This window comes from Sus scrofa, chromosome 2 (assembly GCF_054392235.1).
Source record: "Sus scrofa isolate SSC_HxYL_T2T_F1_AM1 chromosome 2, Sscrofa_HxYL_maternal_Yorkshire_Landrace_v2.0, whole genome shotgun sequence".
Taxonomy (NCBI): Eukaryota; Metazoa; Chordata; class Mammalia; order Artiodactyla; family Suidae; genus Sus; species Sus scrofa.
In genome coordinates this window covers 151,936,687-151,957,361 of record NC_139384.1, presented here as the reverse complement: position 1 = coordinate 151,957,361, position 20,675 = coordinate 151,936,687, and the positions used below count along the sequence as shown (strand labels likewise).

Genomic DNA, 20,675 nt, shown 5'->3' with positions numbered 1-20,675 from the left:
CTCCCCGTCTCTGGGCTCTCAGGTATGAGACATCAAGAATGACTCGGCTCCAGGCCCTGACCTGCCTCACAGGCACCAGAGAGAAGATGAAGGTGACTAAACAGGGGTCTTTGTCCAAGGAGGCAGGTGAGGTCCCCTCCTCCAGAATGACTCCAACCTGTTTCAGCAAAAGAATGGCTGGGGGACCCCCTCCCCAGCACCCCAAGTACTTGTAAGCTCATAAACATGGCCCCCTGCACCCTGCCTGTCCCTTGCCCAGGCTGGGCAATACCAGGCTCCTCCAATCTGCCCCAGCCGGACCCTGGCCAGGAAACAAGTGGTGCCAGGCTTGGGGCGGGGGGAGACGCAGAAGCATGACAGCTGCTATTTCCTGGAGGCCACGGTTGGGCACAACCCGGGTTCCTGCCTGGCTCCACACTCCACCAGCCAGCCTCTCCGTGGCTCTGGCCCTCTGCAGGGCACCCCTTCCCCAGTGTCGGCACCGCCAGCAGCCAGGGTCCCAGCCCCACTCCCCCCACTTCACTGGTGCTGGCGGGGGGGCGGGGGGGGCAGGAAGAAGGTGCCGGATGCACCTTCTGGCCCCGGGCTGGGGAGAATGGTGGTCTCCGCAGGGCTCAACAGGCGGGGGAGGCAGCCCCAGCTCCCCCTCCTGCCTGCTGCCTGCCCACCCGGCTGCTCCCCCAGCCTCACACGCACCAAATTCCCCACATGCCTGTCTGTCTCTGACAGCTCGCGCAAATACTTGGCTGCGCGGGCACCCGCTGTTCTGAGCCCGCTTCGCCTCCTCCCCTGCCTTCCCCGGGGGGCTCTGCAGACGCAGCCAGGGACGGGAGGGGGGCCAGAGCCAAGACGCTTGGTGGGCAGCGGGGGGGTGGGGGCGGGAAGCGAAGGCAGGAGGAACCAGTCGCAATGCCAAAGCGTCAGCCTGGCCTGGGGGACCGAGGGAGCCGGGAGGCCGACCCGGGAGGCCACCCGAGCTGGCCCTGGTGGGGTGGCAGCTGCTGACGCCCCCGCTGCCCCCCGGAACCTCCCAGGAGGACCTTCCGGAGGCCTCCCACTCGCCTCGGCCGATGAAACAGCATCTGCCACCCCCGCGGCGGCGGCAGCCCAGGACGGGGCGGAGGGCACCGCCAGGCCCCTGGGGAGGGCTCTGAAATCTGGACTGTGGCCCGGCCCCGAGCGTGGGGGTGCGTCCCGGCCCTCCTGCCGGGTGAGGGGCACACCCACCGGGCTGCCACCCGGGCTGGGGACGTGGCCACTCGGACCGGCTGGGGGGCCTCGTCTGCCCCCGGCTCCCCGCTTTCCTGCTCGCCTCGCCTCCCTCCCAGGAGACCAGTGGAGGAAACGCTTCCTGAGAACAGCTGGGATTTTCCGCTGGACACGGCCTCGCTGGCCGGCTCCTTATCTGCCACCCCCACCCTCATTCCTTCTCCCAGAGTCACCCCTTGGGCCAAATCACACTCCCCGCCCCGAAGCCAAGCACCCCCTCCCCTCCCCACTGGCCTCAGCACCCCCAGTGCCCGGCACACACCCCAGCACAGAGCAGACAATGAATGGATGACCTCATGGCGCGACACTCCCCACTTTGCAGATGGGTATGCCGAGGCCAGCCCCCCATCCAGGCTCTGCCGGAAGGAGACTCTGACTGCAGGGGGCCCTTCTCTATCAATTCCCACTCGCCAGCCACACTTTCTGCCCCAGGAACCCAGGCTCCTGGAGGCACTGGGGTGGCCCCAAGCAGAACTTCTCAGGGCTCTGGGTCCAGACACCCAGCCGGCTGGTCAGGGCCGCTGGCCCCACTCTCCCACAGCGTAACGGTGGCCTCGAGAAGAATCCCAACTGTACTGTCTTTGTGACGCTAGACTGCGGGGTAGAGTCTCCTCTCCCCATTGCACAGATGGGGCTGCTGAGGCCCCCAGGGGAGGGGGGAGCTGCAGGCGGCCGTGAATCAGAGGGGGAGCTGGGAAGCCGCCCGGCCCTGCCGGCTGTCGCTGGAAGCAACAGCCTGCATTTCCTCCTCACACTGGTGCCTCGGGAAGCGTGGGCAGCGGGCGGGCGGGCGGGCACCGCCGGCAGGACCCCTCCTGTGCCTGCGGGCCAGCCGCATCCCCTCGCTGCCTGCCTGGGCCCACGCGGCCCACTCCCCAGGCCAGCTCGCTCTCCGAAGAAGGGCAGACCAGAGGCCGAACTAGGCTTCTTTGTGCCTAAGGTGCTCATGTCACTTGAGGGCACCAGAGGGAAGCCCCTCCCCCCAGGTCCTCAATGTCCCCCAGCATCAAATGAGATAGAAACGGGACCATTCAGGCCTCCTCGCAGCAGTAAAACCCACAGTGGTGTGACTCTAGACTCCCAACACGACAGGAAGCCCTCAGCTCTACGGAGTCTAGGATTCTACGCTCCTGTGACTACAAATGCCAGACTGCCAAGACCAGACACTGCCTGGAAGAAAGGGGGCTCAGCTCACCCAGTTCCCACCCAGCCTGGGGGGGGCAAGTCAGGAAGCAGAGGGGCTGGGTCTCCCATCTGGGTCAACAGGAACAGGACAGGAGGCCTGTGGGCCTGGCATAGGAGCTGGTCTGGTCCTGGAGGCCAGGCCACCATGTCGTGACAGGCACGGCCACCGAGGCTGCAGCTGTCAGGAAGCCCAGCCCTCAGCAGCACAAGAGGGGAGGAAGGCTTTATAAGCCTGCGTCCCCACCCTGCGGCTCAGGGCGAGGACGGGCGTCAGGTCAGGGCCGGTCTCGCTGCTTCTCAGGTTCCAAGCCAAGCTTCACGCTTCATCTTCCTGCCTCCACCACCCACTGCTTCCCCCTTCCCACCACGACCCCCCTCCCCCGCAGGCTCCCAGGCCAGCCCCCCAAGCCCATCTGACAGATGGAAAAACTGAGGTCCAGGGAGGAGACATGGCCGGCCCCAAGGGCTCAGCCTCAGCAGCCGACTGGTCTCTGGTGGCATCTCAGCCCTGCCCCCTCCACCTCACTGCCCAGAATCCTCCACAGGCCTGTCTGAACACTGACACAAGCACATGCCCCATCCTGGTGTCCCCTGAGAGCGCTCATGTCCACAGCTAATGACCTGGTCACTCATTAATTCATTCTTTCATTCACCCGACTGGCCAACCAGCCCATCACTCCACCAAATGCCAGGCCCTGCGCCAGGGGTATGGGGCCTCGAGAAGGAAAGAGAGCAAGGCCTACACTCAGCAGTCCTTTACAGAGGGCCTGCTGCTTGCCAGGCAGCATGGACCACCCCAGCAACAGCAATCTTGGCCATCCGCATGGTGTTCACAGCCAGACAAGGGCTCTGCCAGGACCCGATCCCACTTGTCAGTGGCAAGTCACAAGCTCTCCAGCCTCGGTTTTCTCATCTGTATATGGGGATGCTAAGAGCCCTCAAATCAGGGAGGATTAAAAAAAGCAAAGGCTAGCAAGCTGTTCACTCAGTGCCTTAGGATGAGTTAGCTGTTGTCATTACCGTTGTTACAACACATTACAATAGTAATAACTGGGGGACAGCAATTGATTCGAGCAGCAGCTAAAGCTCTTCAAACACTTAGCTGGTGCCAGGCACTGGGGGTACGGGAAGGAATCACCGTCACATCCCAGGGCAAGGCTGGCAAGGAGCAGCTTCAACACTCCCCGAAGCGTCTGATGAGTGAGGGACTCCGTGTCGGGAGGTATGGCCCTGCCTAAAGTAAGGCACACGCCGCGTGTTCACGTGGGCTGCACACGTATGCATGTGCAAGCATTAGCAATGCACGTGAACGTGGCAATGTGGGAAACCTGGGAGGGTCGTGCAAGTACGCGGGAAGCGGGGCAGCAGTACACGGCGTGGCTCAGCCCCCCTACCCCCACCACTCCTGCCCATGATCACAACAGACGGGAGGGGACTGTGGCAGGAGCAAGGGCCAGGCCCGGAAAGCTGCTTTGCATCGTTCTGGCCACCAGATCACAGGCCCCTGGGTGGGGGGGTGGGGGCTGCCAGGTGCTGTCCCGCGTGAATCGGGGCACTTGCTGCCTGTCCTGGCAGGGCACACGCGGGTTCCTGCTGGCAGGCGGGGTAAGGCCGCGGAGGTCAGGGGAGGTCACGGGGAAGGGAGGGATGGGTGGGCCCAAGGGCCATGTGGGGTCTGCTGGACGGGGGAGGGTGGGCACAGGGCTCCCCCGGGGCCACCGGGCAGGCCTGGCTCTGCCCTGCTGGGCCAGCAGCTGGAGGGAAGTAAATATAGCGCGGGGCGTCCCGGCCACATTCCTGGGAGGCCAGCACGGCCGCCCGCCCGCTGCTCCAGGCAGAGAGCAGCAGCCAGGGCCCAGAATCGCCGCTGCCCTCTTCCCAAACAAACAGCAAAATAAATAAAACCAGCTCTCACGGCGGCACAGCTGGGGGAGGGGGCAGGAAGGGGTGGACCCAGGAGGGGCGCAGCCGGCGCACCAGTGGCCGCGGTTTCTGTTCTGCTGGGAAGCAGGAGGCCAACAAAAGAGGAAAATGGAGGGAAAGGGCAGGGAGATTGTCAGAGATGAGAGAGACGGGAGAGGACGTGCCAGAGACGGAGGCTGTGACAGGCAGGGGTGCGGGGGAGGCAGGTCAGGAGGGACAGGGACAGCGTCAGGGCCGGCTGGGGGAAGCCAGAGGCAGCCTCGGGGTCCGTAACGCAGCAATCCAGGGACATGGATGCCCCCCCCCGGGGGGGGGGCAGCTGGCAGACAAAGGGGGCCTGTAGGCTGGGGCAGGGGGCTGGCTCCAAAGGCCATGAAATATTAAAGAGCCGAGGCCAATGCGTGACAGAGGTCACAGAAGTAAGACGACGAGCCAGGGAGGTACAGGGACCCTGAAGCAGCGCCCCCTCCCCACCCGCGGCTGCGTCCCCCTCGGCCACCTCCAGCAGAGCCGGTCTACCCCAGCTCTGCTCCTGCTGAGGCTGCTTTCCATCCAGACGGAGGATGGGCTGAGGGTGGGAGGGGCCGCGGGGATTAGTGATGGCAGGGGACTCTGCGGTTCCTCTTCCCTCTGGCTGATCTGTGCACAGCCGGCCTTCCAGAGCTGCCAGCCACCCTAGCAAGAAGGCCAGGAGGCCTGTCAGCACAGCCGCTGCCACAGGCGCCTCCTGGGGAAGAAGGGGGTAGACATCCAGCTTCCCCTTTGCAGAAAACAAGCAGCCAAGCCACCACTTTCCACCCAGACCAGCAGGGAGGGCAGGCCATGCCTCACAGCTCAGCTGAGCCAGCGAGTCATCAGGCGAGCCAGCGAGCCAGCAGGCCATCGCCTGGCCCTCCCACCCCACCCGGGCCCCACGAGCGGCCTCATGACCTTGGCCAGTCCTCTGGCCCCCCTGAGCCCGGGTCTTCCCCAGCCCCACCCCATCCCAGGCCTGGTGTGAGGAAGGAAAGATGAGGGCAGGTAATGCCTCGAAAACCTGCAGGGGAGGCTGGGGCGGAGCCTCTGCAAGCAGATAACCGGGCGCGGGTCAGGCCCAGGGTTGGTCCCATTTTACAGATGGGGAAGAGAAACCCAGAGAAGCCAAGGGACGTACCCAAGGTCACACACCTGGCAGTCAGCAGAAGGGACCTAGAAATGCTAACCGGAGCCACGTGTTCTTCTCTTGCTCTTCCCTGGGGGGCCGGGTGGGCGGGGGGCAGTGGGACAGGAAATCCTCATCACCACTCAAGCCAACTTTGATTGACTGCAGGCTGCGGGGTGGCCACCCGAGCCGGGCCCGGCACAGTCTCCCCGTGTCGATCTGAAAATGGCCCTGGGAGCCAGGCACTCTATGACTTCATTTCAGGGACAAGGGAACGGAGGCTCCCAGCAAGAGCACTGACCAAAAGTCCTCCATCCAGCGAGGCAGCAACCCGGCCGGGATCTGAGCCCGGTCTGACTGCCGAGCCCGACGTCAAATACACTTGTTGGGTGAGCTCAGGGCAGGTCAGGAGGACCCAGGAGAAGGGAGCTCAGTGACCCAATTGGTCCCTGGTACAGACACTAGGAAAAGGTCAAAAACAAGGTCACAACTGCCATGCCAGGGGGGTGGGCAGCAAGTGCTCTGGGGACAGGAGGTGGGCAGAGCCTGTGGGGTCACTGCCCAGGGGCTGGGCCAGATGATCTGCCTACAGTCTACCCAGAGCCCACGTGCCAGATGACACGAGCCCCTTCCCCAGCACGGGGATACTGAGGCTGGTCCAAAAAAGGTCAGCAGAGCCCTGGCCTACTGTCCCCTAGGGCTGCAGCTGGCACCCCAGAGGTGCCAGGAACTAACCAGCCCCCACCCCCAGAGTCCCCAGTGCTGGCGGAAGGGGGGCTAGATCCTCTCCCTCCCTCCCAGGCCCTGTAAGCCCAGAGGGAGGCCAGCATCAGAGGCAGGAAATGAAGAAGAATTTGCGATCTAATTGAGCTGGCGGGGGATTAGGCGGCAGAATGCAATTACAGGGGCTGGAGTAGAGCCAGGGGCACTGACACCCCGGGATGTGGCCTAGCCCAGGTGACTGGGCCTAGCCAGTCTCTGGTGAGACACCCTACTGGGGGCGGGGGGTGGGTGGATGGGGTGGGGGGTGACAGGTAGGCACGGAGGAGAGGGGCCAGACGGCGCTTCAGCACATACAGGACTGCAGGGTTCCAGCTCCATGCAACACCCAGAAGCAAGAAGTTTTCCTGAGACTTCTCCCCCAGGGAACAGGCCTGTGGACTCTCCCATAGGGTGCAGGCAGAGAGGAACACACGCCCTCACAGGCGCCACTCACGCATGTACACACGTGTGTGCATGCTCCCAGCAAAGCCCCACAGACGCCTTCGGCCGCATGGGGACAGACTCCCAACCTGCAGACACACAGCTCTGGCCCTCTGCTGCCAATGGCTCCACCAAAGGGGGACAAAGTACAAAACAAAACAAAAAAATACACCCATGACCTTAAAATCCTTTTATTCCCGTAATCACAGGCTGCCATCGCCGTGGATACGCGCTGTCACCCCGGCCCCAGCCTGTCTCCCTCCACGGCTTCCAAAACTCCCAGCAGGCAGGCAGACGGGGAGGCTGCCCAGTTTCTGCCGGGGAGGGCAGGGAAGGGAAGGGCCCGGTGGGAGAGGATCAACGCTACACACACTCACACACTCGGCCTCCACCGGGGAGAGAGAGAGACTCTGAAAGAGACTTGCAGACAGAGACACAGAAAAAGAAAGGAACACAGCCACCAGCCCTCAAAGACAGAGACCCCTGCCCGCACAGCTCAGATAGGCCCACTTCCAGAGTCATAAGCTTATATAAAACACACAGACACCCACAAATCATCAACACACCCTCTCCAAAATTCTAAGCACACACAACGCAGAATACACACATTCCTAGACTGAGAGACAAATCCAGCTTTCAGACATATACGCTCAGGATCACAAACACACATGTAGACACACGCAACTCCTAGATCCACAGACACACATGTCCTGACTCACAAATACACACATGCGCAGACTCCCACTCCCTAGGATAGACACACACACTCAACACACAGACGCACAGATACGCAGGTCTTGAGTCATTGGCACACACACCGCCCAGATGCCCACATCCCAAACCCACAGAATAGACCCGCACAGCCAGCCACATCTAGCAGCTGACACTGCCCTGGGCTTTAGAGGGCAGGTGGAATGGTTGGAGATGCCTGGGTCTCTGAGGGGGCAGTCCTTTCTCAGTGCCCGCAGCCTGGGAGGTGGGTTCAGAGTTGGGGGGAATAAAGGGAGAAGTAAGAGAATACAAAAAAAAAAAAAAAAAACTTGAGTGGGATATTCTTGTTGGGCAGTAGCGCGTGAGTAACCGGGGAGGCTTTTTGTGGTCTGGTGAGTTCCAGCTATGAGTGAGAGTTTAACTATTAATACACTTAATCAAGGACACTCCACACACACACACACACACACACACACACACACAACCATCGCATACACAGGCTAGGACAGGATCAGGGGGTGGGGGTAAGAAAGGGAGAGCCCCAGAAAAAAAAATGGGAAAGCCCCATTCAGGGCCCCAGGGGGTGGAGACAGAGGGCGGAGCTTCTACCCTGGGCCTGCCTCCAAAGCAGGAACAGAGTCAGCGATTGGTGCCGGCACCCCCAGTAGGGTGGGGCTTGACACACAGTAGGGGCTCAATAAATACACACTGGGCCGAGGAATAAGGGAATTAGACATAAAGACGGGGCAATAATAATGCCAACGGGAAGGTCCGCCCCATTCTTGGCGCGTTAAAGCAGGCTTCAAAGCACAGTGCTGGGGGAGCTCGTCCAGACTTCAGGGTCCAGACAGGCGCTCTAGGAGAGTAGGCCCGGGTCTGGCTCATGGGGATCCTGCCATGCCCCCACCTTATCCCGCACCCTGGAAAGTCAGTGGACCTCAGGCCAGCCCACACGCCTTCCTCCCAGAGAGGGCCCCCACTTCCATTCCACTCTTCCCTAAACAGGTGGAGCGCTAAAGAAGGTATCTGACTCCCAGAGACTTGGTCCTCGAGCGAGATGCCAGCCTGCCTCTCACACCCCTATGAGCCTCAGTTTCACACTTGGCAAGTGGGTCGAAGGTAGGCAGAAAGCTTGAAAGAGCCAGAAAGCGGTGGGGGTCACAGTGGGAACCCAGAGAACACAGGCCTGAGCTGGCCTGGGCCCTGGATGCAGAAGGCTCCCCTCCCCTCCCCTCCCCCCACCCAGCCCAGCCCTGCCGGGTGGACATTCCAGGCCTCACGTGATAAAGACGAGGCCGCTGGCCCACGGGTAAGTCAACAGGCTCTGTCGGGGGAGAGATAGGAGGCCCTGGCCAGGGTCACCTGCTGAGCGGGGGGGGGGGGGGGGGGCGGCAGCCGGGCCCAAATACACACATAAATAAGGCACCAAAGGACAGCCAGTCAGCCGAGGGTCTGCCTTCGGCGGCGGAGGAACCTCTGCCCCCACCCAGGAAAGGGAGGTGGCACGGGAGAGGGAGGGGCAAGCCCAGCTCCTGCCCTCCTGGTAGCGCGGGGCTCCTACCGGGGTTGGAGGGGGGCTTCCACCAGGATCCCCAGGACCCACTGAGCGCTCAGAGGCCAACCTCCCTCAGCTGTTCCCACCCCTTCCCAGGGCAAAAATCATCTCCTCCCCAAGGAGAGAGGACAATTTCCGTTCTGAGAAGGGGGTGAGTTCTGGGAAGGGGGTGACAGCTGCAGAGCGGGCCACTCCCCCCCCCCCGCAGCTCTTACTTGAGCCTCATCCAGGGAAACTGCTAAATCAACACTACGAAGTAGTAGGTAGCGCGGGCCTCAGTCGCCTCGAATCGCTCTCCAAAGGGCTGTGGAGGAGGAGGCTTCGGGGCGCAGCTCCCGGGTTTCCTCGGTTGGCACCCAAGCTACGGGGGTCCTTCGGGAGCGGGATCAGGGCGCGTTCGGGCCACCCCCTAAGGACGTCTCATTTAAACGCTCTCAGCTGCAGGGACAGCCACCCCCCCCCCCGCCCGCCCGCCCCCGCGAGCCGGGGCAGCTGAGGTGGCGCCGGGCGTTCAAATAGCGCTCCAAACAAGTCCGCAGCCACCGCGCACGCAGCCCCCGCCAGGCGGCCCCAGCGGAAAACTTGAAAGGGACTCTGTTTGCCGGTCGCCCTGGGGCGGCTCCGGCGGGGGCGAGGGCCGAACGACCGCACACGCCCCCTCCCCAGTGCTTCCTGCGCCAACGCGGGGAGGGGACGGCGGGCCCGCCACAAAACCCAGGGCTCGGAACAGCGCCCGCGGCGCAGGGGAGGCGGAGGGCCAGAGGCTGCCTCGCCGGGGCCGCCCCCCCCACCCCCGCCCCAGCCCCTTCCATCCCAAGAAGCGACTCTCAGACCACCCAGGGTCGAGGGGGGCCAAGGAGGGTGCGGCTGCCAACCCTTCAGCACCCCCCCCCCGTCGCAGGAGACAAGGGGAGGGCACGAGTCTTTCCGGATGGGTCCCTACAGAACCCCCCAAATCTGCGGCTGCCTCCTCGCAGCCCGTGGCACCAGCCCAACTCCGCGCACCTTTTCCGATTCCTAAAGCGGGGGGGGGGGGGGTAGCAAAAAGCGAACCTAGTCCCTCCTTGAGCGCTTCGGCTCTCCTGACAGGTCCCAGGGGCAGCCCCCCATTTAAAAACCGGGGTCACTCACTTTCTGTTGATCCTACAAATAAACAAAGCCTGACGCACCCCGCGCTCCCCGCCGGGAAGCAGCCCATTCCGGGCGAGGACAACTTCCCCCGGCAAGAAAATTAACACATTCTTCCCGAGGCGGTGCAGCCCCTCGCTCCGGGGAAGCAAAGGGGAGGGGGGGCTGGGGCCCAAACTTCACGGGTAAATTTGGAGCCAGAGCAGCGAGGCAGGCGCCTGGGACACCCGCCTCCCACAGCTCCGCAGCGAGAGGAACACCCCCAGTCTCCCACCCTGGCTTTGCCTGCTGTTTGGCCACGCGGGGCTCGAGAGCCAGCCTGAAAGACTCCCCAGGGCTGGGGAGGATGGGAGAACGAGGCCGCGGGGAGCAGCGGTGGTGGGGGGTGATCCTTTAACGGAAAAAGAAGGTCAAACTTGATCAGCCCGCCAGGCACCCCGCGGGCAGCGGGGGCGAGGAGCCGGAGGGGAAATGTAGAAGTGGCCACCGCCCCCTCAAGTGGAGGGGGAGACTCAGCCACGCGTGGTCCAGGGCATTAAGAGCAGTTACCGTCGCCCCCCAAACACCAGGCTGCGAATGGGGCATGGTGGGGGGAGTGCGCGCCGGAGAGCTCCAATCAGCCGCCCCCGCAGGCGGAGCGCCCGCCCAACACCGAGAGGTGAGGACCCGGGCTCCCGCCGCCCCTGAGCCCTCAGGCTCGAGGACCTGGGGAGGGGACAGGAGCCCCAGCCCCAATCCATGGCGCCCAAGCCGCCGTCCCCGACCCTAAAACCCCTCTTTTTGTCTGAACTCAGTGATCTGCGACCGAGCTGACTGCGGCTTGGGGAGGCTGGAGTATAGCAGAGGCCACCGAGCGATCCCCGGAGCTCGGGCTCCCAGCCGCCGGGGCTCCCGGGCTCAGGCCACCGGCACCCCCTGCCCCACCCAAACCCGGACCCCTCCTTCCCCGTCCCTGGCTCTCCGCACCTGAACTTCGGGGGAGCCCGCGCCGCCAAACTTTCCGCCGACTTGCAGCGAACTCCGGCCCCGGCCGCGCACCGGGCCCCGGGGGAGGAGAGGGAGGTAGGCGGGGAAGGGGAGGGGGCCGGCCTCCGGGGGGGTCGGGGGAGGGCCGTGGCCCGACACCTACCGGCTCTCAGAGTCGTCCAAGCCGCCACCGCCGCCGCCGCCGCCGCCGCCGCCGCGAGGCCGAGGGGGAGGGGCGGGGCGGAGAGCTGCGCTCCTCTCTGGGCACAGCCGCCGCGGTGCGCTCCGCTCCAGCCGCGCCGCCCGCCGTGCCCGGGGCCGGAGCCGGAGTCACGCCGCCGCGGCTGGCCGGAGGCGGGGAGGGGGGGGGAGCCTGCAGCACCTGCCCCTCCTCCCCCTCCCCGCGGCCCAAATTAAAAAACAACAAAAAGCAACTAATCACCCCCGAGCGCAGCGCGGCGCGGCTGGCGGAGGGCGCAGCGTGAGGCGCCCGGACTCAGCAGGCGGCGCGCATGGCTGGGCGCGGGCTGGGCAGGGCTGGGACGCGGGGCCCGGCTTCGGGGAACAAGGTCCTGCCGCTCTTCTCGCTCGGCTCCGGCGCCTGCTCTCGCCGCCGCCGCCGCCTCTGCTGCCGCCAGTGCCGCCGCCTCTACATCCCCGCTCAGGCTCCGCCGCCTCTGCCGCCGCCGCCGCCGCCGCCGCCGCGCGCCCGCCGGGGCAGGAGCTCTGAACGCTGCCCGGGGGCTGCCGGCAAAACCCGGACCGGACTCGACGCTCCCTCCCTCCCCCCCCCAGCTCCCCTCCCTCCTCCCTCCGCCTCCCTCCCGACGCAGCCCTGGCCACTTGGACGCCGCAGGCTCTGAGGCTGGAGCTGCAGCCACTGCGCCTCCAGCTCTCCGCGCCCTGACCTGGTCGGCCCTGGCTCAGCTCCCCGGCGCGCCCCGTCTTCACCTCTTTCTCCGCAACTTTACAAAAATAAATAAATAAATACATAAGAGGACCTCTCTCGTTTTGTGAGGAGGGCATGCGCTCGGCGACGCACCTGACGAGGAAATCCGCCGCCCCTCTGTCCCCTCTGTTCGGCCGGCCGCCAAGCTGCAAGGACCGGTGCTGAGGGTTTGGCCGCGCCCCGCGGCTCAGCGGCGCGTAGGGTCGGGAACTCCTAGCCGAGCACTCTCGGAATTAGACGCGTGTTGAAGGACTCCTCCCTTCCCAGGGCGCTTTCCCGAACTCGGTGGGCTCTAGTTCTCCGGGAGAAAGGGAGCCGAGGTTCCTGTCCCCATTTCACAGATGAGGAAACCGAGCCGAGGAAGGGCATTTTGTTTCCTGTGCCGGCGCCACCCCAAGCCCTGAGTCCTGGAGCTAAAGCGACTGCATTGTGGCCCTGAGACGGGACCGCGAAGTGTAAACTCAGCCTGAGACAGTGCCTAGCACAGAGCATTGCTCGACAGACAGATACCGGCTGAAAGAGAACAAAAGCCCAGTGGGTACAGATTTGGGCCCGCATATCCTGAGCACCACTCGGTGCCCCTCCATCTGCCCAGCTTGGGCTAATCCTAAGGCTGCAGATGTCCTCTTCTCATCTCTTCAGTGACCCATAGAGCCAGCCCCAGGCCCACTCATATAATCCCGAACTGCCGATAGTGCCAGCGTGGAACGTTTCCTTCCCTTCTGTGGAATTCGTGGGGGTGGGTTTGTCTTCCTCTGCTAGGCAGAGACAACACAGCCCCCGACCAACCGGAGACCCTAGTGGAAGAGGGGGAGGACCGTGCGGGAAGTCTGCCTGGGGATACACCTGATAACAGGGAGTTTGCTGCAGAGACCTGGGTGCCACAGGAGTCGCCTCTGTGAAAGAAGCGAAACAAGCTGCCACCTCTCTGCTTCCTCTCCTCTGGGTGGCCTGCCTGGGGGGTGGAGGGCCTGAGGCCTGTGTCTCCCAGGAGCAGCCCCTGGTGCCCACCTTCCGAGCCATCTAAAGGTGGCTTTTGGGACCTTGACCCAGCCAGGGGATAAGGTTGTGAGGCAGGTGTCAGATGGCTCCCCTGACCTCCCAGGCCACAGGGAGCGAGCCTCTCATGGACACTCTGCTCCTTCCACAAATGCCGAGAAGGGTCCTCCCCTCACTGTGTGCCCAGGAATGGCTCCCTAGGGGAGGCCCCGAGCCTCTCCTTCTCCTCACCAGCAGCCTTCCTCAGCGCCACCCCAAATAGACATACCATGCGAGTGAAGCAAGGTACCTGCTCTGGGAACACAGTTTTAAGACAAACACCTCCAGGCTATCGGCCTCAAACTGCTTAAAGGCAGATATTCTGGGGCCCAGCCCAAGTGTCAGGGACTGTGTTGGGCACTGACCATATGGGGAAAAGGAGACAGGATCCCAGGCCTAGAAGCTCCAGGATCTCCAAACTCTTGGCCAGCCACCATCTGCTTTTTCTGGGGAAGCTGAGGCCCAGACTGTGACCTGTCCCCCAGGAGTCAGTAGCAGGCCTCAGCAGATTGGGCCCCAAGAGATGAAACAGACCTGCAGGGCTGCTGAAGCCTAGGGCGAAGGCAGGATCAGGCCCTGCACCCTGAAAAAAAGCTTCATGCTGAGATCCATGGGGGTGTGTGTATGTGTGTGTGTGTGTGTGTGTGTGATTTCTCCCCCCCAGGGAATTACAAGTCCACATTTTCCTCCCAGACCTCTGCCCACCTCCCCAGGTCAGAGGGCAAAGGCCAAGGTTCTGCAGGCGGCCATGGACATGAGTCAGGGGATCCCAGGGGCGACGTTCTCAGGGAAGGGGTGTTGACAGGCGCCTGGCCCGGGTTGGAGGGCAGCTCTTGGAGTCTTCGGCTTCTCCTGGAACTTCAGAAGTGGAAAGAGACCCGGATCCTCACGCCACTCCAGGTCAGAACCACAGAGGAGAGTGGCAGAACTGTCCACACGGAAAATGCAGTAGAACAGGAAATGTCCTGCAAATCATCCACACGGAACTCTCCACCACAACAAGGGAGAGAAGGGGAGACACCCAGGAAGCATTAGGCGGGAGATCTCTGGCCTTGGGGGAGACCATCCCCTCCCCAGCCCCCTTCCATGAGAACTGAAGGGATCCGGGTCCACCACTCCCTCCAAAAAGGAGCAGTGTTGAGTTTCACATTGTTATTCAACCCGTCAGCCTAGATTCAGGAAGCAAGTTCGGTGAGTGTCCAGGCCCCATCCAGGGGAGAAGGGCGGGCCCCCACCTGCCCTGCCTTCTGGGCAGGCCGTGTCTGTCCAGTACCCTAGATCCTGCTCTCCAGATGGATCCTGGCTCTATTCTCCAGGGTTGGCATTTACAAAGCTCTTACCCTAAGCAGGGCATTGAGCTAAATAGTTAAGGTGCCTTATCTCATTTCATCCTCGCATCGGCCCCAGGAGTACTATCATCCCCCCCTTTTCTATTTTTTTAATTAAAAAAAATTTTTTGGTCTTTCTTTCTGTCTTTTAGGGCCACACCCGTGGCATATGGAGGTTCCCAGGCTAGGGGTCCAATCGGAGCTGTAGCCGTTGACCAATGCCACAGCCACAGCCACTCAGGATCTGAGTCGCATCTGCGATCTACACCCCAGCTCACGGCAACGCCAGATCCTTAACCCACTGAGCAAGGCCGGGGATTGAACCTGCATCCTCTTGGATGCTAGTGGGTTTCGCTAACTGTTGAGCCACAACGGAATTCCTCACTCCCATTTTTTAGATGAAGAAATTGAAGTGAGATGAGCACCAAAGTCGTTCTCCTGACCCCTGAGAAGTGTTGCTGATCTAGTGAGGCTTCTCACGTAGGACGTGCCCGTGCGTCACTTGTGTCTCATCATGAAGTGACTCCTAAGGGCCCACAGGGCTCAAGTCCGGTCCCATGCCCAGCGTGGCCCGGCTTTCCAAGCGGCCTGTGCGTCCCTGCATCCCCAACCTCTGCGGATCAACACCGCTCAACACCACCGGCGCTTCCCTCCCGTGCCCCACAACTCCCCTTGGCGTTTCTCTGCCTTTGCAGGCACGGTTCCCTCCGCCCAGAGGGCCTCCATCGAGCTTACCTTTTTTTTTTTTTTTTTTTTTTGTCTTTTCTAGGGCTACTCCCTCGGCATGTGGAGGTTCCCAGGCTAGGGGTCCAATCGGAGCTGTAGCCACCGGCCTATGCCACAGCCACAGCCACACGGGACCCGAGCGGCGTCTGCAACCTACACCACAGCTCACAGCAACGCCGGATCCTTTAACCCACTGAGCAAGGCCAGGGATCAGACCCGCAACCTCAAGGTTCCTAGTCGATTCGTTAACCACTGAGCCACGATGGGAACTCCGAGCTCACCTCTTGAAAAGCTCACCGCCTGAAGGCCTCACGGAAGACCAGGGGGGCGTATCCCTCCGCCTGGAACTTTCTCTGACGTTTAGTTCCCTGCCTCAGTTTGGCTCTTAACTACAGAGCAGGCACTAGCCTTTGCGCAAATTAGAAAAAGCCACCCCCGGAGTTCCCGCTGTGGCGCAACCGGCTCAGCTGCCTCTCTGCAGTGCCAGGACACAGGTTCCATCTCCGGCCCGGCACAGTGGGTTACAGGATCAGGCACTGCAGTATTTGGGGTAGGTCACAACTGCAGCTCGGATGTGACCCCTAGCCCAGGAACTGATCCCTGGCCCAGGAACGCCTTATGTCTCCTCTGGGGGTTGGAACAATAGAAGGAACAAAAGAGAAGGTGAAAGGAAGAAAAAGCTAGCGGGGGTACCTTTGGGCAGATCTAGGTACCCCCTTTTGGCATCCGGGCATGAACTGTCAGTCTCCCTAGTTCCCTTGGCCAGGTGCCTTTTCTGCAGTGTATGCTCTGGACGATTGTGCTCTGAGACCTGATCTGGGGGCCTCTCATCTGTCCCCTCCGAGGGCCACACTGACCACACTGCCCTGAATTAGCTCATTTGTCTCCCTGTCCCCTCACTACTACTGCCTATGAAAGAATTTTGAGGGTAAGGGCAAGTCTCCTACCTGCCTTGGGCTGGAAGCCTGGTACTGCATTGGTACCAGTAACAAGGCCTGTGAGCAACTTTTTTCTGAGAACTTTCTATGGGCCTGGCATCACATTAATTGCTTTCTGTGAATATGCTTATTTAAAATCCTGGGACTCAGACAACTGCTTAATGTTACAAAGTAGCAAAACCAGGATTTAAATCCATGCCTTGTCTGAGGGACCACCATGTATTTATCTGCTACGGTCGGTCGTTGATTAAATACCCAATGACTGGGAATGGCCACCCGGAGAGGAGGGCACGAGTCAGGGTCTCCAGAGGCGACGGCCCAGCCAGAGCTGGCCTAACATGGTCTCCCCTCTACCCAGGCCCCAGTTCCCTGATCTGTATCACAGAAAACGAGAGCCAGGGCATTTGGAGCCCTGCCTCAGGGCAGGGTGCGGGATAGTTTTCAGTGGGGTCACCCTGGACTGTGACCTCGGCCACACTCACAGAGCAGGACTGGGGGTGCAAACACGGGCAGGGGAAGCTTGCCTGCCGGGCGTGGGCCTAAGCTTTTGGGGTCTCAGCCCTCGTACTGACCATTGGCTCTTAGGTCCCAGCCCTGCCCCCACGACCGCCAAAGGGCCAAGAGAACTGTGAAACTACAAGGGAATTTCAGAAAAGCCAGGTCTGTTTCTGAGTAGACCAAGGTCTGCCTGTCCCTGAGAAGCCAGTTCGGTGGCCCAGCCTGGTGCTGAGCTGCGTAAACAGGGGGGAAGGGCAGAGGGCAGAAAGGGGCCTGCGGTCCCAGAAGGAGCTCTGGGGTGAGGCTGGGAGGGAGCAGAGACGGGCCAATACAGCCGCTCGCACTTTGTATCCCCCCTCGCCCAGGTGCAGCCACACTTGTGCCACGGATAACCAGATGTAGCCCCACCCTGGGCCGGGCATGGAAAACAGCCCACGTGCGGAGGGGAAAGGGAAGTGGGCACCGTCGAGGGTGTCATGCCCCCTGGCAGCAGCTCTTGACTTTTTCAGGCACGATCACGCTTCACCTGTTTCCCCCGTGGGAGGTGGGCTGTGTGCTCCCAGAGGCCGAAGCTGGGCCTTTGATGGCCTCCAGGGTCAGCAAGAGAGAGGGGCCCGAATGGAGCCTTGGGGGAGGGGAGGCCCCAGCCTGGCCCAGAGGGCGAGGGGCTCTTGAAAGTGTGCCACCCAAGACCTGCAGGCTAGGCTGGGGTGATACGGACACAACTTGCTGGCCATGGCGGGCTGGGCTTCGGCCTTTCTCTCACAGATGGAGCCCAAGGAGGCAGAGCACGTCGGTCTTAACGCCCCTCGCACTGACACTTGAAGACAGGAACCACCCCCCCAAGCCCTGCTTTGCCTTCCCCTTCAGCCTCCGGAAAATGGGGTGCTCAGGCAGTTGCCCGGGGGTAGGCCCAGGACGAACTGCTCTTTGAACTGGCGGGACTGGTTCTGCGTCTAGCCGCCCGGGCAGTCACGGGTTGCTTGCCTTGCCGGGTCTGTGAGGAGGGAGGCCTCAGGAAGGGGCCCCTCGTAAATCTTTAACTCCCAGAGCTGCCTCCCTGAGCAGCCTAGCCGGCCTCGTCCCCGCAGCCCCACCCCCAGTCGTGACTCTGGCACTTAGAGAGCCCACCCTAGATCAGAGTCAGAGGTTAGAGGTCAGAGCCAGAGGTCCCAGCACCTGGACAGATCTCTCCTCCACCTCAGAGGGGTGGGGAGGGGGAGGGTGTCTCTGGGGAAGGGCCTGTCTCTAAGTTCAGAGCTTCTCAGCCTCGTTTGCCCTCCGGCCTTCCTACTGCAGCCCTGACCTTTGCCTCTTGGGGACAGAGTCAGGAGCTCCAGGGGGCCTCCTGGGGCAGCCGCTGGGCAAACCCCAGCCCCCGCAGCCCCTTACCCTCAGGGAGATAATTATGCCAGTTCCACCCACCTCACTGCAGGGGGGTCACCAGGACTAGATAATGAATGGGTTGAGGAAGCATCAGATCCGGTTCAGAACTGGGATAGGAACCTCGGCACTGGGTCCCCCAAGGGAAATAATAAAGTCTGCCTTTCTCAAGATACCCTGTCAAACCCTTTACCTCCTGGGAAATCGCCTGAGCGATCCCATTCTTATTGTGCAAATAAGGAAGCGGAGGCTCTAAGAGGAGAGGTGACGGACCCAGGCTGTGGCCGCCATGTAGGAGCAGGGCCAGGACTGGAACCAGTTTTGGGCTCTCAAGCTGAACCTTTGCAAGGTTCTGTCTCCTCCTCAAGTTCCTAAGCTACAGCTGAGGAGACACCCTCCAGGCAGGATGGGCTGGACCATCGCCGCAGTGTAACCCGGTGTGGGGGCGGACATAAGGCAGGTAGGCAAGTGTTTGTGGGCAGGAGACTGGTCATGGCCTCCCAACCTCCTCCCCTTCAGGTCAAGACGCCCCAGGTGCTGCCACAGGGGAGGCTTGGCTTCTCCTCCCCACAACCCCCAGGAAGAATTCTCCCGACCCAGACAGGCTAAGGAGGGAGGACTGATGGTGCAATGCCCTTTTCACTGGGGAGGCATCTCAGAAGCCGAAGGGACGGAGACAAAAAAAAAAAAAAAAAAAAAGAAAGAAAAAAAGAAATCAACTTTTAATCGAGATTGCAGATTCAGAAAAGATTCATAAGTGAAATGATTCCCCGAGGAAATATAAAAAGTTACTTACGGCGCGGCTAAATTGAGCATGCTTCAATCAGAGGCTGTGGAGAAATCATTAAGATACACAAGACACTGTTTTAGATGTATGCGAACTCTGTCAGGAGGGCTGGCCATCGCTCCAGTTAGAGAGAGAACTGGCCTTGAGCTGGCTCGGCCTGCGGTGTCACCTCCTCAGATCCACGGCTGGGGAAGGAGAGGAAAGGAGAAACCCTACCTGCCAGGCTCCAAGGGCCACTGCCCAGAGGCTGCCACGACCCCTAGGGGCCCAGAGACTCTGGCCAGGGAGTGGAAGAGAGGGATGATGGTTAGAGCTTCTTCCTGATTGAAGTAGCTTTTCCCCACGTTCCAACTGCATAATGGCACGTGGCAGCCTAGAACTACCTACTTCTCTCGAAAACCTCAAGAGGGGACAGACCCCTCCTTCATATCCCTTTGCCCCTCGCCCTATTGCTCGGGTCAGTCTACCTGGACACAGAGGGACCAGAATGCACTCCCAGACCTATGACTGAGGGCTTTGCGGTGGGGGAGCGGGCCTTGGAGAAGAGCTTCTCCGCTCCCCATCGCAGCCACAGCCATTTCTGCACAGGAGGGAGGCTTCTCTGAGGCCTCTCCTGTCGCTTGCTTTCCCCATGCCTAGGATCCCTGGGATGAGGCCAGGACATCATCGGTGGAGGGCCTCTGCAGAATACTCATCTCCCTCCCCCTCTGTACTCCACCGGGGGCCAGGACTTCTGGGCTTCGAATAGGGTCAAGGCCTTACTCATCTCCATGCTGTCAAGTTCCTGGTCCCTAGTTGGTGTCAAGTACTTACTGAAGAGCAGGGAGGACCTCAGGATGCAGCTGGGGCACTCTGTCCCCTGGGGATGGGTGTGGAGAAAGGAGACAGCCAAGGGCCTCATCAGGGGACTACAGTGGGCCTGGAGCCCTTTCCTTAGGCCCATCCGCCTGGGTAACCCCCTCCTCTATCAAATCATCAAGGCAGCCACGAAACCTGAGCTGGATGGTGGTGGCCACAATGCCTTGTGGGTGACCCGAACCCGATCCTGGCCAGGCAGAGGCGCTATTTTAAACCCCAGCTCCAAGCTGCTGCCTCAGACCACTTAGCCCATCTCTGGTTACAAAGTCACTTCCACCTCTCCACCCTGGGACCCCCTAGGCCAGTGCCAGGTTCAGGGTGTCTTGGGGCAACCTGCTCTCTGCAGGCCTTGGTCTGTCAGAGGGCACTGATGCCCCTCTGAAAACCCTAGATGTGCCCACTTAGGCAGCCTCATCCCTCCATGCACACAAGGACCAGTGACCTGTACTCTGAAAATTGCCCAGGGGACCAAGGGCACGCCCTAGCCAGAGCACCTGAAATGTTGGTCCCTGACTTTACAGGGGCCAGAGCGTGTAGGCCAGGACAGGGCAGATGCTACAGGAAGAAAGGAAGTAGGTTAGACATAAGTAGGGACTTCCCGGCAGTGAGACTGTGCCCTAGAAAACTTTCCCTTGCCTTGAGGCCTGCTGCCTGCTTGGGCAGGAAGAGGGAGATGAATCCTAGGGGAGTCCCCTCCCCAGTTCTCTGGCTCAAGGGCTTGTTGGGTGGAGCGGCGGGGGGGGGGGTCTTAGGACCATGTAGCGAGCGCCCAGTGTCTTCCGCCCTTCCCTCTTCCTGGGAGAGCGCGGCACTTAGGTGGCCCAGCTGTCAGCTGGCTGGACCCACGGGACTTGTGTCCACAATCTCCTACCCCAGGCTGTAGTCCCCAATTGGCGGACTCACTGCCGACCCAGCACTGGCCCAGAGAGGGGCACCAACAGAAGGGAGGAGGCTGATCGTTCATGCTGGCTCCCCCCACCTCAAGCTGGCTGGACAGGTTGCCCTGGCAGCCCGAGCACCACCTCGACTGCCCTCACCCCACCCCCTTCCCATGCCGTGTGGCCTCAGCGGTAAGGTGTTGGCACCAAG

The 20,675-nt window shown here is 61.6% G+C and overlaps 2 protein-coding genes and 1 long non-coding RNA gene across 11 annotated transcripts in view; 1 reads left to right on the top strand and 2 right to left on the bottom strand.

Moving 5' to 3' along the window:
- Window positions 1-20,675, bottom strand: part of PSD2 (pleckstrin and Sec7 domain containing 2) — a 684,196-nt gene that overhangs the window by 166,625 nt on the left and 496,896 nt on the right. The window lies entirely within an intron of this gene.
- The window catches only part of CXXC5 (CXXC finger protein 5), a 48,420-nt gene that overhangs the window by 22,170 nt on the left and 5,575 nt on the right, over window positions 1-20,675 (bottom strand). For 2 of the 9 annotated variants that reach the window (XM_085014773.1, XM_085014780.1), the window contains exon 1: window positions 11,245-11,760. The exons of 1 other annotated variant lie outside the window; for it this stretch is intronic. The gene's annotated coding sequence lies outside the window, so the exon portion shown is untranslated. Of the gene's footprint in view, window positions 1-9,202; window positions 9,428-11,081; window positions 11,152-11,244; window positions 11,761-11,989; window positions 12,202-20,675 lie in introns of those variants that run through there. 6 more of the 9 variants (XM_021084872.2, XM_085014781.1, XM_085014776.1 and 3 more) reach the window with 5 other exon arrangements.
- Window positions 10,650-12,081, top strand: LOC146405778 (uncharacterized). The gene is made up of 3 exons (XR_014838869.1): window positions 10,650-10,773; window positions 10,910-11,177; window positions 11,877-12,081. It is a non-coding gene; the product is annotated as an uncharacterized LOC146405778 (long non-coding RNA).